Raw genomic sequence first — 15,188 nt, 5'->3', positions numbered from 1 at the left:
ATTCAAATCCAAGACTATCTGCTTCCCAAATCCCATATTTCTCAAAGAGCTGCCACTCATTCAGACCCAAATCAGCCCATGACACTGTTCCTCTATCACCAATGTGGCATGGAAATGAGGATTCAAAGAGACATAATATAAAATCTTCCAGAAATATCTCTGGTCTGGCCTCATAAGTACAGGAAGCAGAAGAGCGGCCCTCCCCTCTATCCTCTAGCGGCTCATTACTATCCAGCAGCAGGAAGGAGGCCAGCGCAACCAAATCTCATGCAACCTGGTTCAAGGGACAGACTGGAGAGACTTGGCAGTGAAGAAGGGGGACAGACAATCAATTATGCAAAAGAAGATGAGAGTTTCCTCTAAACATCCCTGGACTAGACAGTGTCAAGGCCACCTGAGCAGAAGGAGCATTATCTTTCAGCACTTTCAATGCTTGCTTTCTCTGTCCATTAGACATGGCTCGCAAGCAGAAAGATAGGATTATATTTCCTTGTTCCTAGACAGCTGGTCCACTCATTGCCATCTGCCTCTACCTCACCCCAAATGGGGCAGGCTCAAATGACAGAACAGAGAAAGCCATTAAAGGATAAGTATCAGCCTAGATGAACCTTTGAGGAAGGGGTACCAAGGAACTGAGGTCAGGAGGGGTCAGTGTCGAGGGGACTGGCACTTGGGCTTATGGGGGCTCTGACACTTGTCTCCCCAACATTTGGCTTTATGGCTTCAACTACAGTCTGTCATTACTATGGGACACTCCATCTAAGAAAGAAGGGTCTAGTTGCTGAAAACCATTGCTGATGGAGAAATGAGCCTTTTCAGCTGGGTAGGTGACACTCCAAAGAAGGTGTCACTAAGCCTCACCAGACCCTCCTTCCGTGACACGAGAGGCAGCTTCTGATGCTGGAACTGCATCTGGTGAGCTAAGGAAACAAGCCGTCTAGCTTTGCTTGCTTCCAGGCACTCAGTTTCATCACCAGCTGTGAAAGTCCTGCAGCTAAGCGATACACTCTCGTGAGCTGTGAAAGACCCCAGCCTCACACTAAGTTAAACATAGCTAACGCCATTTTGTGGGACACCACTGTTTTGTAAAACTCTGAAGGCTAGATGGGAAACTAAAAAATTACTAAGAAACCCAGCTGTGTCACCCACTTGGGATACCTGCGGTCAGGCTGCCCCAGTTGAGCTAAAAACAGTTTGTATTAATCACCCTCATGGATATCTGTGAGACTGTTCCAGTTAAGATAAGGGTCCTAAGGAAAACAACAGATGGCGGGCCACGTCAAGGGGTCATCATGACTGTTTCGACCACCCAGTTCCTGGAATCTTGGTGTCCCTGCCAAACTTTGACGCAAACCGTGGTCTCATGTAAACGTACCAATCAGCCCCCTGTAACCATGCTTCTCGCTTCTGTACCCACGCTTCTGCTCTAAAACCCTATAAAAACCCCAGCTTTTCACCCAGGGGGCGCGCAAAGTTATCCCAATGACCTTGCTGCCCCGGGTACCCGTGTATCAAAATAAAAGCCTCTTGCTGTTTGCATCCGAATGGCCTCGTTGTTCCTTGGGAGGGGGTCTCTCAGACGGAAGATACCCTCCGGGGATCATTCAAGCTGTGCTAAAAATTCTTGCCTCTCTACGTGGTCACACGCTTATGGTTGTTTTCTAAGAACCTGTGAGTGGCTCAAAATGGATACTGCTGACCTGCCAAAGTCACAGGGCCAAAACATCTCACCCAAAGCACGCTAGTGTCGACGGCTCCTGAACGAGAAGAGCCTTGAAATTTGATTATGCATATACACATCACCGTTTTTGTTTTTCAGTTTTCCTTACCTTTAGTCACCCTTTCCCACACCCCAGACCACCCAGCTTTGTGAGCCACAAATACCCTATGACCACATCCTTAAATAGTAAGTGCTATGGCCTGCTCTCCTTACTGGACATGCTTGGCTTCCTCACAATAAACTCTTCCTATTTTGAAAAACTCATCATTTCAACAGGTGTTGAAAGTACACACCTTTAATCCCAGCACTTGGGAGGCAGAGGCAGGCATATTTCCAAGTTCAAGGTCACCCTGGTCTACAGAGAGAATTACAGGACAACCAGACCTACACAAGAGAAACCCTGTCTAGAAAAAAAGGGAGGGTGGGGGGAAGAGGGAGTGAGGAAGGGAGGGAGGGAAGGAGGGAGGGAGGGAGGGAGGGAGGGAGGGAGGGAGGGAGGAAGGAAGGAAGGAAGGAAGGAAGGAAGGAAGGAAGGAAGGAAGGAAGACAGACTCATCATCCTAATCCAGGCACGGTGGGTAAATGCCTTCAATTCCAGCACTAAAAAGGAAAAGGCAGCCTGACGATCTGAGTTCAATCTCTAGAATATACATGGTAGAAGGACAGAGCCAACTCCTGGGAGTTGTCCTCTGATCTCTATGCAGTCATGCACCATGGCATGTACATATGTACACACACACACAAAACCAACCAACCAACCAATAAATAAATAAATAAAATAGAAAAAAAAGTTTTTTCTTGCCAAGGGAAACTTGGTGTAGTACAGCTATTTCCTCCTCCATGTTGGATACGGCCACCACCACCTTGCTCCTGAGCACTTATGATGACCCACATGACAACAGGCCTGTGAACCGTCTTGCCAAAGGAGGAGACAGGCTCATGAGCCTCACAAGACTCACAAAGCTCCTCTCCCTTAGATTCCAACTGTGACTATGTCAGAAGAAAACAACAGATGACTAGGGTGTGATATCCTAGTGTGTCTGCCTGAGTCACCTATCTCCTGTAATTAACCCATCAGTCCTGGACATGGACAGAATTCATTCATTGGTCCTTCCTTGCCCTCTTTTATCTGGAGTGAATAAACAAATATTTATTTACATCTCCCCAGGGAAAGTCACACAACATCAGATTTTACTGGGATTCTCCAGCCATTAGGCCTAGAATGCTGCTGTACCATGCCCTGAGGTCCACCAAAACAATATCACCCTTCAAAGATTAATAAGGGAAATCCTGGAGGCCAGATCCTATGCATAGCACTCAGGGCCTCAGACCCCAGATATTATCCATGAGTTACAACTTCGGTAACTCAGCCACAGCCTGTTGCAGTATTCATCTGTTTGTACCCAGAAGAAGGGTTTTGCCCTAAAAAAGGTCAAAGGCAAATGCTGAGCAATGCTTTTCCTACCCCCTTGTTTATTTTTACCCCATTATCTCCTCTGGAGTTCTGGAAACAGCCTACATTGTAGTCCGAGGACTGTGACCTAATTCCTTATCTGGTTTTAATCAGATTAAGCCAAAAGATAGCCTATAGCTCCTACCACTGCCCAAGTATGCCATCGAAGCCATGGGAAGGAACTGCTAGCTCATTTTGTCTAATATGTGAGGTCTCAGGCCTCATCGGGGAGTTAGGGTTGCAACTCAGAATGTGTTCTTACTGAAACTGCTAGGAGAAGCAGTGTTTTCCATGAGTCAGAAGTATTCCCAAGAAACAACCCAGAACCAACCCTGAGTTCTGGGGCTCCAGTTGCTGCAGGGGAAAAAATGGCAATCTACTGCTGTCACCACAAGTAAAAGACAAGATTAAATTCCTGCTCACAAAGAATTTATTTCTAGCAAGGTAGAAATGGCCATTTCACACAGTTATCTTAAGAGTGTATCACGAAGCCAGGTGGTGGTTGCACTTGGGAGGCAGAGGCAGGCGGATCTCTGAGTTCAAGGCCAGCCTGGTCTGCATAGTGAGTTCCAGGACAGCCAAGACTACACAGAGAAACCCTGTCTCAAAACACACACACACACACACACACACACACACACACAACTAACTAGAATGTATTATGATAGAGGCTGCTTCATCAAAGACCTCAGCCAAGCTTAAATGTATGAGCAGTCTGTGGGAAGCTGTTTACATAATTTACATAATACTGGGTGCTACAATTCAGGGTACTGTAAAGTATAGTGGAGGATAAATATATTATTTATATATAAATTTAAATATAAATTGCATATTTTGTGTTGTTAGACATCAGAATATGAAGATGCCCAAGTCCCTTATATAAAGTGTTATAGTATTTGCATATGACCCTCTTTTTTTCCCTTTCTTATATTAATTTTTTTCTTCACAATTTATTCATTATATATCCTGATTGAAGCCCCTTCCCTTAGCTCCCCCCAGTCCCACCCTCCCTCCCTATTCTCCCTATCCTCTTCCCCTAGTGCACTGAAAGGGGGAGTTCTCCACTACTGTCATCTGCCCATAGCTTGTTAAGTCTCATCAGGACTGCCTGGATCCTCTTCCTCCTAGACTGGCAAGGCTGCATCACCAGGATCGAGTGATCAGAGAGCAGTCAACTGAGTTCATGACAGAGGCAGCCCCTGCTCCCCTCACTCAGAGATCCACAGGGAGACTGAGCTGCCAATCAGCCACATCTGAGCAGGGGGTCTAGGTCCTTTCCATGCATGGTCCTCCATTGGTGCGTTAGTCTCTGCAGGAACCCCTGGGCTCAGATCTTTTAGTTTTGTTCGTCTCCTTGTGAGGCTCCTGTCCCTGCCACGTGGCTCTAACAAAGCTTAAAGAGACCAGGTGTGGTGGTGCCTTTAATCCCAGCACTTGGGAGGCAGGTTCAAGGCCAGTCTTGTCTACAAATCAAAACGGAAACAAAAAACCTAAAGAAGAGACTGATACGGTAGGTCTCAAAGTAAAATAGCCACTTAAACAGTCCTGTTTTCACCTGGAAATTCTCTGGCTAAAACATCTGTTGATCATTACCCAACCAGTTTCTGGCACAGACAGGTGTGGCCTCCTTATCACCCCAACTAGGAAGGGCCTGTTAATCCTGGAGACTCAGCCCTTTCTAGTTCAGTGGACCTTTGCCCTGTCAGTCATCTGCCTGCCTCATCAACATGGTCGGTTCTCATTAACTAAGGGGCCCTTAAGACAGTTCCTGTGGATTTAAAATCCCGAAAGTAGGAGGCAGAAGGGTGGCCTCACAGAAATCTAAAACGGAGTACGTTATAATATAGTTGGAAATTAAAGATTATGGATTTTTCATACAATACATTTTGATTATATTTTCTCCCCTCCCTTAGATCTCCCCCACCTTCCTACCCACCCAACTTCATCTTCCCTCTTTCTCTCCCTCAAGAAAAAAAAAAATTCAACAGAATTAACAATCCAAAAAAAAAGAAAAGAAAAAGAAAACCAGTAAGACAAAACAATATCAAAACAGAACAAAAAGCACACACACACACAAAGGAGTCTGGTTTGTGTTGACCAACTACTCTCAGGCGTGACCTTGTCCTGGACACTCACCGGAGAAAACTCATCTTCCCTTTCCCAGCAGGTAGTACCAGCTGGTTAGGGGTGGGGCTTTGTGAGCTCCCCTTCTCAATACAGGGATTTCCGGTCTGGCTTGTCCCGTGAAGTCTTGTGCATGCTGCCACAGTCTCCGTGAGTTTATCTGTGTATCAGACCTGTGAGTCTGCACGATGCTGGTTCCTTGGAGTCATCTACCACCTCTGGCTTTTACAATAAAGATTAGAGTTTTGGGGGACTTTGTTGTTATTGTTTCAGCTTTTCACAGGGTTTCTCTGTGTAGCCCTGGCTGTCCTGGAACTCACTCTGTAGACCAGTCTGGCCTCGAACTCAAGAGATCCGCCTGCCTCTGCCTCCCTGAGTGCTGGGACTAAAGGAGTGTGCTACAACAAGATTTGTTTTTTAATTTGGACTAATACTATATACTGGATCATTTTACTACTGGTTTATTCAAAGGGAAAAAAAATCAGGAAATGAGAAAATATTTCCTACTACCCATGAAAAAAAAAAAACTATTCCAAGATTCTCAATTCTAAAGCAGACCTCTTCCTCCAAATTCGCATTATCAGTGTGCTTCAGAAGCCTCTGGCCAAGGACCCATTTTTGTGCTCTTTTCGTGTGAAAATTAAATCAGACGATCATTCAGGCAAGTCTACCAGCACCAAATAAAACACCAAGCCTAAGTGGCCTCAAGTGGTACTCAGCAGCTAGCTCTTCACAAGGCAGAGCCAGATACTAAAAAATTTAGCTCTCAAGTCACAGCAACACAACTCAACACACCATCACTAAAAGGAGCCTCAGAGAGTATGTAAACAGGTACCAAAAAAAAACTCTACTTGCATAAACTGCTGGCAAACTGGATGGGAAATAAATACAGCATGAATGCTCAGAAGCTACTGTTTACTCTAGAGATGCTCCTAACTGTGTGGGCAAGACAGTTCAGCAAACCTGATGACCTGAGTTCAATCCCCAGATCCCACTGTGGAAGAAGAATCAATTCTTTCTCTCTCTCTCTCTCTCTCTCTCACACACACACACACACAGACAAATAATTTTTAATTAAAAAAAAAATGCCAGGCTGAAGATATGGCTCAGAGGTTAAGAGCACTGGCTGCTCTTCCAGAGGTCCTGAATTCGGCTCCCAGCAACCACATGGTGGCTCACAACCACCTATAATGAGATCTGGCAGGCATACATGCAGGCAGAACACTGCATACATAATAAATAAATCTTCAAAAAAGATTGCCCCCAACTTTCACTTCAAGCGCAAGGCATATACCATGCCCAATTTGTACTGGCCCTTTAATGAGTAGTAAATTAACTTATTCCCTAAAACATAATCTGCCTTCACTAACGGTTTAACACAGTATCCTTTGTAGCTTTCAGATCTGAATTTGAAAGGGACACTTACTGGCTCAGTGTTTTTAGAACCGTGTTGGGCAGTCTCCACACTGGTGCCTAGGGAGCCGCCTAACATGGGGAAATGTAGACTGTGACCCCATTTCAACCAAAGTTGTTGTCATGGTAGGTTTCATTTGGGGGTGAAAAGTTGCAGAGATAACACAAGAAAAAAAAAAAAAACACAACCATACAACAGAGCACCGGCTGGTGACCATCTTCAGTTACAGGCAGTGTGAAAGCTATTTTAATGGTGTCAAGAATCATGAAGAGGGGGGCTGGAGAGATGGCTCAGCAGCTAAGAGTACTAGCTGTTTTTCCAGAGGACCAGAGTTCAATTACCAGCACCTGCATGACAGTTTACAACTGTCTGTAACTCCAGTTCCAGGGTATCACACAGACATGCATGCAGGCAAAATACAAAATGCACATAAAGTAAGAATAAATAAATCATTTAGGAAGGAAGGAAGGAAAAAAAGGAAGGAAAGAAGGAAGTCACTTGTGAAGAAAGAGACCCTCCCTAGGCTCTGTCTCACATTCTGTCTCTTCCAGAAGCCTACTCCCGTACTCTTGGGTAGATCTCACTACATCCTTGTGCCTCTGTGACTTCTCCCACTTAGAAGCTGACATTCTGCTTTTAATTTCATGGGTGCCAGTGAAAAAACAAAACAAGACAAAAAAAATTACAAGATTCCTGTCTCCATTTTTTTTCTTAGTTTTTACAGACACAGTTTCTCTATGTAGCCCTGGCTGTCCTGAAACTCACTCTATAGATCAGGCTGGCTTCAACCCACAGAGATCCACTTGGCCCTGCCTCCCGAGTGCTGGGATTAAAAGCGTGTGCCACCCCAGCCCAGGTTTCTTATTTCCTGTATCCATGTTTTAAATGTATTTAATTGTTATTGTATGTGAATATACATATGTACATGGATGTGTGTGTCTCTGTGTGTGCACATGTGCATACATGAATGCACAGAGGTCAGAACAGGACTTCGGGTGCCCGGGGTTACAGGAAATTGAAAGACATCACATACGTGCTAAGAACCAAAACCGAAGGACCTCTTCAAGAGCAGTAAGCATTAAACAGTAAGCAGGCCATCTCTCCGATGCTTGTACCAGCACATTTATGCCACCCGACTAGGCTCGGTTCCTACACAGTGCCAAGGGGGACAAAAGACATCTGGACATACAGTGGATTGTTTTAGAGTAGTGTGAGTCGCCACTGCTCTGGGGCGTCAAAGGACCCCTTTACATTAAGGGGTCGCTTAAGACCGTCAGAAAACACAACATTTGCATCATGATTCACTAGAATAGCAAAATTCCACCTATGAAGTAGCAACGAAAAGAATTTCACGGTTGGGGGTCAGCTCAACACGAGGAACTGTATTATACAGGGTCGCAGCGTTCGGAAGGTTGAGACCCACTGCCGTAGAGGAAGGGAGCTCCGAGGTGAGGAGACTCCTGAATGTTTCACAATGAGCATTGAGCAGGCTGGCTGCCCTTTCTACCACAGGGAGGCCCCACCACATAAACATCCTGGGAAGCAAGTGTAGTCCAGGAAAACAAAGGGCAGACAGTGCTTCTGCCTAGGGGTGTCTGAGACACTTGAGTCACGAGCAGGGATGGAAGAGGAATTCACGGCTAAGCTTTCTCATGACTCCCAAGGAACGTGAGCTTCCCAGATCCATGTACCCAGAATCAGTAAGGAAACAAAAAAAGTATTTGTACAGGACAAAGTTAAAAATCCTCACCCCGGCTGTGTTGTTCTTCCTCGGTCCTCTGCTGTGTCCACGAAGGGCCTTCCCTCCTTCTCTTCCTATATAAGGGGCAGTCATTCTAGAATCTTGGACATGCTGTTCCCTCAGCCAGGAAGTCCCTGCATAAAGCTCATCTCTCCTCTCATTCAGAGCCCCAGAATCACTCTCTGCCCCTTACACCGTCCTGACTTCCAAGTGCTTGTCACCACCTGTCATCACACTTACTTGCCTGCTAGCCATCTCCCCTTGGCAGACTCTGAGATCCCTAAACGTACACCCGTGTTTACTGCTGTCTGTGTGTGGTGGCCAAAAGAAAGAGCATGTTTTACTGGCAGGCTAACCATTATGGGTTGATGTGCCCCCTAAACACTCCTATGTTGACATCTTAACTCCCAGTTCCTTAAAATGTGACCTTACCTGAAGATAATTAAATTGGAATGAGGTCATAGGGGAGAGTCCCATTCCAATGAGGCTATTTCCATATAAGAAAAGGAAGTAGAGACACAGATCTGCACATAGAGGACGGTGACGTAAAGACATGGGATGGCATGACATACATCATGTCTAGGAGAGGATGCTGGGACAGCTCCCCTCTAGGAGCCCTCAGAAGAAACAGGTCTTTGATCTCAGACTTGGAGCCTCTAGAACTCTGGGATAACACATTTCTGTCTTTTAAAACCACCCCGTTCACATTACTGGGTTCAGCAGCCATGGCGAGCTAACATTCCCACCGAAACTGCAATATCCCTCTCAACTGCATCTATGAAGCATAAGCTTCCTACTTTAAAAACAGGCCTTTACACAAGTTTCTTACTGATCCTCACAGCCTTCAAAGCAGAACAGCACTGCAAAGGCGAGGGGTAAGGGGGTCTGAATCTGAGCCAATTTCCATTCTATACCACCAAACTATATATATATATATAACCTCTGTGCCTTCTATTTCGTTCATTAGAAAATCAAAACTACTTACCTTATGAAGCTCAGTATACAGTGCAAGCACTCTGTAAGAAGAAGCACCTTGCCCATGCTATGGTCCTTTTGCTCCACCAAAAACCTCTGTTGGAATTTAACTGCTAATGTGACATCTGCGAAAGTGACTGGACCTTCAAGAGGTGATAATGCCGTAAGAGAATTAGTGTATTAGTTGTTTTTTTTGTTATTGTGATGAAACGCCATGACCCCTTAAGGCAACTTTCGGGAGGAAGAGGTTATTTGGGGTTATGGTTCCAGAGGAATACGAGTCCATCATGATGGCAGCGGGAGCATAAAGCTGAGAGATCATATCCTCAGCTGCAAGTTCAAAGCAGAGACAGTGAAGTGGAAATGAGGTGAGCTACAGAGCTCCCCTCCAACAGTGACGTAATCCCTCCAGCAAGGCTGGACCACCTAAACCTCCCCAAACAGCACCACCAGACGGCAACCAAGTACCCAAGGCTGTGGAGCACATTCTGTTCAGACCACTATCACCAGTTACCTCAGAGAGGGTTATTATAAAGTGAGGGGCTCCCTGGAGCATTATTTCTTCTAAGAGTGCCCACTTGCCATTCTGCTATCTGCCATGAGCTGAAGCACCCAAAGGCTCCCATCATCCCATGTTCTTTGAGTTCCTACTTTCCCAAACCATGAGCCAAAATGGAAGTCTTCCCTTTGCTTATGAGCAAAACTCAGATATTCTGTTTAGCAACAGAACACAAAGTAAGACAGTGAACAGTAATTATCAGGCCATAAGCATAGCATCAGCTTCCACAACTGGTTAAAATGCAGGGGGGTGAACAGCCACCCATACTTGGAGAAGGAGTACACTGGGAAAGTGTCACTCTGGAAAGTTTCACTAGGTACATCTACTAGTTTCTATACAGCCCAAACACCACTTTCAACAGGTAAGAGATAAAGACCAGGTCAAGGATCAAACTATTAAAGTGAGTAGCATATGGGGCTAGCGAGTCAGGAGAAGGTAGAAGTTTGCTGCCTGCTCTTTGCCGGCATCCACATCAGGGAGCCCACAACTTCCTTTAACTCTACTTCCAGGAATCCAGCGCTTCCCTAGTGACCAGACTTTTAGCATGTGACAGATGAGAAGGTCACATAAAGATAGGGACAGACAAATAGAGGTGAAAATGTCCTGGACCAGAAGAAAAAGAAGCCAAAGAAAGAAAAGAGCGGATGAACTGAGGGGTGGCTCTGCTCCTGTACCTTCCTTGTGGTTTTATACAGCTCTGCCCTCAACTTTCTGCAGCTAGAAGAATCAGAAGAAGTAGGAAGCAGCAGAAACAAAAGAACAAGAATTGCCCTTTAGAAACTAGGGCAGAGACTAAGTGGCTTCAAGGACTGTGTTTCAACACCAACCAGTGATCTGCCACACAGAGGGAGGCACCAGTTCTCAAATTCCCTTCATTGCCTATCAGATGGGAAAGGCATTCTGGGCATCCCTGGGCTGTCCACAGTCTTCCCTCACCACCTCAGAGGCCTGTCTGATGCTAACTGTCTGTGTTCAGTGCCTTGGCCTCCAACCTCAGGACTCCGTCTCCGTCCCAGGATATCCTGGATCACAAGCAGGGTTCAGAAGGTGGCTAAGTGCTTTCAACTTTAATCCAGGGAAGTTCCCCAAGCCCTGGCATCCTCACCCATGAGTATGCCTGGACACCCAGCTAGAAAGCCCTTCATATTACACATGACTACAGATGGATTCAGTTCTCTCTCTCAAAACTGCTGAGTATCAGCCCTGAGTCTTTTACACCATCCTATCGCAGGCTCAGGGAACAATGAAGACCGGGCCGAAGAAATGTAAGAGCTGGAAAATAATGAGAGGGGCTGTAAAATGACATCTTTAGGGCAAGATGCAGTTCTCCCAGTCACAAACTCCACAGCTTTGGATGCCTGCACTGGGTGTACACAAGAATGGTACACCCATTCTTGAATGGGCTAGGCCACAGTCAGAAATGGAGAGGAGTCTCAGGTGGCCTCAGCTCTCACTGCTCAACTACCTGGGAGCATTAGATTCAGGCGGATTCACAGGTCTCAAGAGGTAACTGCAATCCAGTGGTTATACAAGTGGCCCAGATTAAAATGTGGATCACAAAACAAAACCACTAAGTCATGAATTGAGGAAAGGGAGGGTGGTCGGGGAAAGTAATCAGAATGCGTTGTATATGTGTATACATGTATAAAATTAATAAATAACAAAATTAGTCAATGGAAATGATTGAATCTTAAGAAGTGAACGCTTTGGGGCTAGTGAGCTGGTGCCAGTGTATAAAAGCACCAACTTGCTGCCCAGCATGACAATCTGAGTTTAATCCCTTAGTACCCATATGGTGAAAAAAGAGAATGGACCCCAGAGATTGTCCTCTGGCCTCTACATATGTGCCATGGTGTTCACATGTGTGAGTCCCCCACACACACATACAAACAAACAAACAAATAAATGGAAAAATGTTTAAATGAATGCTTAGTAAAAATAAAATTTTTTCAGTGCAGGTTAATGTCATTCACCCCTTCCCCTAGCTGAATTCCTGCTAATATGTGCTTTGTTTAAATTCCCAGTTAAACCAAGCCTACACAGAGAAGGGGGGGCGGCTTCACTTGGGGGGAAATCTGAGAAGAGAAAACAAAAAACAAACAAACAAGGTTGTAGTACTTATTGGGAAAACCATGCCAGTTAAACGATAATGAGTCAGAGACACTAGAGGCTTTATGACTAGAGAGTTCTTTGAAGATTACCAAGGGGACAATTTGGTATAAAGATGCCACTCCCTTTTTAATCACTAAAAGGGTAGGACAATCCTACTTCAAGGAGTCTGCTTCAATCCCCACATATAACCCATGCCTGGGGAGGCAAAGAAGCAATGAATCATGACTGTACACTACAGCTCCCACCCCCTCCCTCATCAGAAAAAAATATTGAAACTTACCAACTTTATGCAGAAAATGGGCATATTCAGTATAATATGAGAAAAGTATTTATTTTTGCAGACTATTAAGCCTGGACTGAAACGCTGGCTCTCTACACAGTCTGAAATCTTTCTTTTTCCTGGCAAGCTGCTGCCACTCACCCCCCACCCCCGAGTTCCTCAAAGTTTATGTGATTGCTTAGAAAGGGTCCAGAGCAAATAGCTAATACGGCCACATCCCCGAGGGATGTCTAGATTCATCCACAAACCACAAGGCAGTGGACTTGTATTGATATCTTTTGCATCTATTTTCAAATCTATTTTCTGGTAAGGCCAACTGAAGCTAGAAAAAAAAAAAAAAAAAAAAAGAAAAGAAAAGAAAATCAGGGTGAAAGTGAAGCTAGAAGAAACTGAATCACATTCAGTTGTACAGCTGAACGAATAAGATGCCCTGGCTGTAGAAAAGGCTGCCTCCACCACACCCGTGTGGGATGACTGGCCAGGTACCTGGGCCTGGGTTCTCAGTCACACACTGCACAGCCAGTACTAGCAACCTGTGACCCCATCGCACACTTCCAGCACAATCGCAGCCGACTACAGCAAAACACGTTGTTTGGGGAAGAAGGAACTAAGCTCATTCTAACTCAGGTTCACAGAAAACTACCCCAAGTTAAGTGCTTTGATTAACAGTGATGACAATAAACTGGTTAAAAAAAAAATAAAAGATAAAAAAGCTGGGGTGTGGCATTTCCTCACCTGATTCATAATTAAACTTGGAATTTATTTGTGCCTGCTGGTATTCATTAGCTACACAGAATTCCTCTTAAATTGCACAACCATAAAGGGTCACGGCTTACTCCTGGGCTGAAAACAAAAGGACCATGCATAACAACTACGGGTGGAACATCAGGTGTCAGGCAGCCTGGCACCCTGATGATCCCCTTTCCCCAGTGCACTGGGGACCTGAACTGAACCGGGAGATCTATTTCCCACACGGGCAATCAAAGCCAGAAAACAAGCCATGTGGCTCTTCTGAGTACTCCTCAGAACTCTCCCGTGATCCCTCAGCTGAATCAAACAAACGGGCATCAGGCAGTCCTGGTGCGTCAGTACCCAGGGCTCTCAAGCATTCCAGGCAATTAAGAGCCAGTTTCATTTCTTCTAAGAGGAGCAAGAGCAACAGAAGGCAGGAGTCGGTGGGGGGGGGGGGGGGGACAGGAATGTTCACAGGGGCAGAGTGGGGAAAAGGCAACAGCAAAGCTCTGAATGGTGCACGCAAGAGTAAATGACTGGCTTCGGAAGGCTGATAGAACACTGCAAAGACAAACGTGACTGGCGGCTTCATGCACACTCCGGCCAGTCCACTTTGGGGGAATGCCACAGAGCCTGATTCCGACCCTCCTAGACACACATCCTCCCTCATCCCCACCCCCCTCCCACAATGCCCAAGGTAAACCAAAGCAAAACAGTTTAGCACAGTCCCTGGGGAAACAATTGTCATGGGACATGTTAGAAAATAATAGGGTGAGGATTGTATTTGAATAAAGCCTATGAATACGAGGCAACCCACCTGAGCTGTAACCAAACTATAAAACTAGAGGAATATGAAAGTCTCTGCTGCAGAGTAATATCCGTATGCTTTTACTGAATGAGATATTCTCACTTGGGCATGGCCTGGCAAAGAACCCAGAGATCAGTGAACCGATACAGAGAGGGGCTGGCCACTGAGCTCCAGGCATCTTCCACCTCCTCACTGCTGAGCTCACAGACACACACCACCATGCCCAGCTTTTAGTATGAGAGCTGGGGATCTGAACTCAGATCCTCAAGTTTATAAGCTACTTTACCCATTGAGCCATCTTGGCTGACCCAGAATACTTGACCAAATACCTGTAATATTGTAGCCCAGATGCTCTGGCACATGAAATTAACCGTAACAAAAAAGAAAATGAAAATAAAATAAGGTGGCCAGACATGGTGGTACAGGCCTTTAATCCCCTGGGAGGCAGGGGCAGGCCTGGATCTCCCCTATCGTTAGGATGAACTGACAGACAGACACAGCAGCCAGAATGTAAGGTCCTTTGGAAGATGGAAACCATCGCCCTGTCGTCACAATTCCCCTACATATACTATCCTAGATACTCTTCAAGTAGCAGTCGCACCCTGGGCTTTCCTGAAGTTGGAAAACGTCTCACATCATTTTTCTGTAAAATTCTGCGCCTGTAAGCTTTTCGAACAGCCCTGTTATTTCTGCTTACACTTATAGCGATGGGCAGAGGGAAGTGTGCAGCTCTCTGCCCTGGGCCCACAGACCCTTGGCACCTCCCCTTCCTCTTTCTATAATCTACACTAATGGAAGCCCATTTCTCCTCAGACAGCATTAAGAAAAGCCGGTTAAAATCTTTGTTTTCCTTTCTCACTCATTTGCTCTTTTCTAATAGATAGTTCATTTATCTCTCAAGACCACTGTGGGAAGCCTCCCACTATATCCATGACTACTGCAGGCAGACATCTCTAATGGCGTCAATAATTCTCGGAAAAACCAAGGCTTGTACTAAGGTCAGTGGAGATTTAGATTGATATTAATCCTCAGTGTTCCAAAAGTATAAGGGGTCAACTGGTTTGTTTGCTTTTAAATAAGAGTTTTAAGACAGGTTTGTAGTTTTAGCTTCTTCTCAACCCCATCTGGCTTCTGTAAATTGAGGTGAAGAATAAAGAAACAAATCTTACTAGCAAATTGCTTCATCCTGCCTGCCAAGAAGTAGCCTTCCTCACCACAGATACTATACCACAGAGGTGTAACAGTCTGCTTCAGGGATGTGAGACACTGG

General features: G+C 45.4%; 1 protein-coding gene across 1 annotated transcript in view; it reads right to left on the bottom strand.

Moving 5' to 3' along the window:
- The window catches only part of Mreg (melanoregulin), a 58,918-nt gene that overhangs the window by 12,569 nt on the left and 31,161 nt on the right, over positions 1-15,188 (bottom strand). The window lies entirely within an intron of this gene.

Source organism: Psammomys obesus, unplaced genomic scaffold (assembly GCF_907164565.1).
Source record: "Psammomys obesus unplaced genomic scaffold, mPsaObe1.curated_primary_1811, whole genome shotgun sequence".
NCBI lineage: Eukaryota > Metazoa > Chordata > Mammalia > Rodentia > Muridae > Psammomys > Psammomys obesus.
The sequence above is the reverse complement of the archived record's forward strand: the minus strand, read 5'-3'. Positions and strand labels throughout refer to the sequence as shown.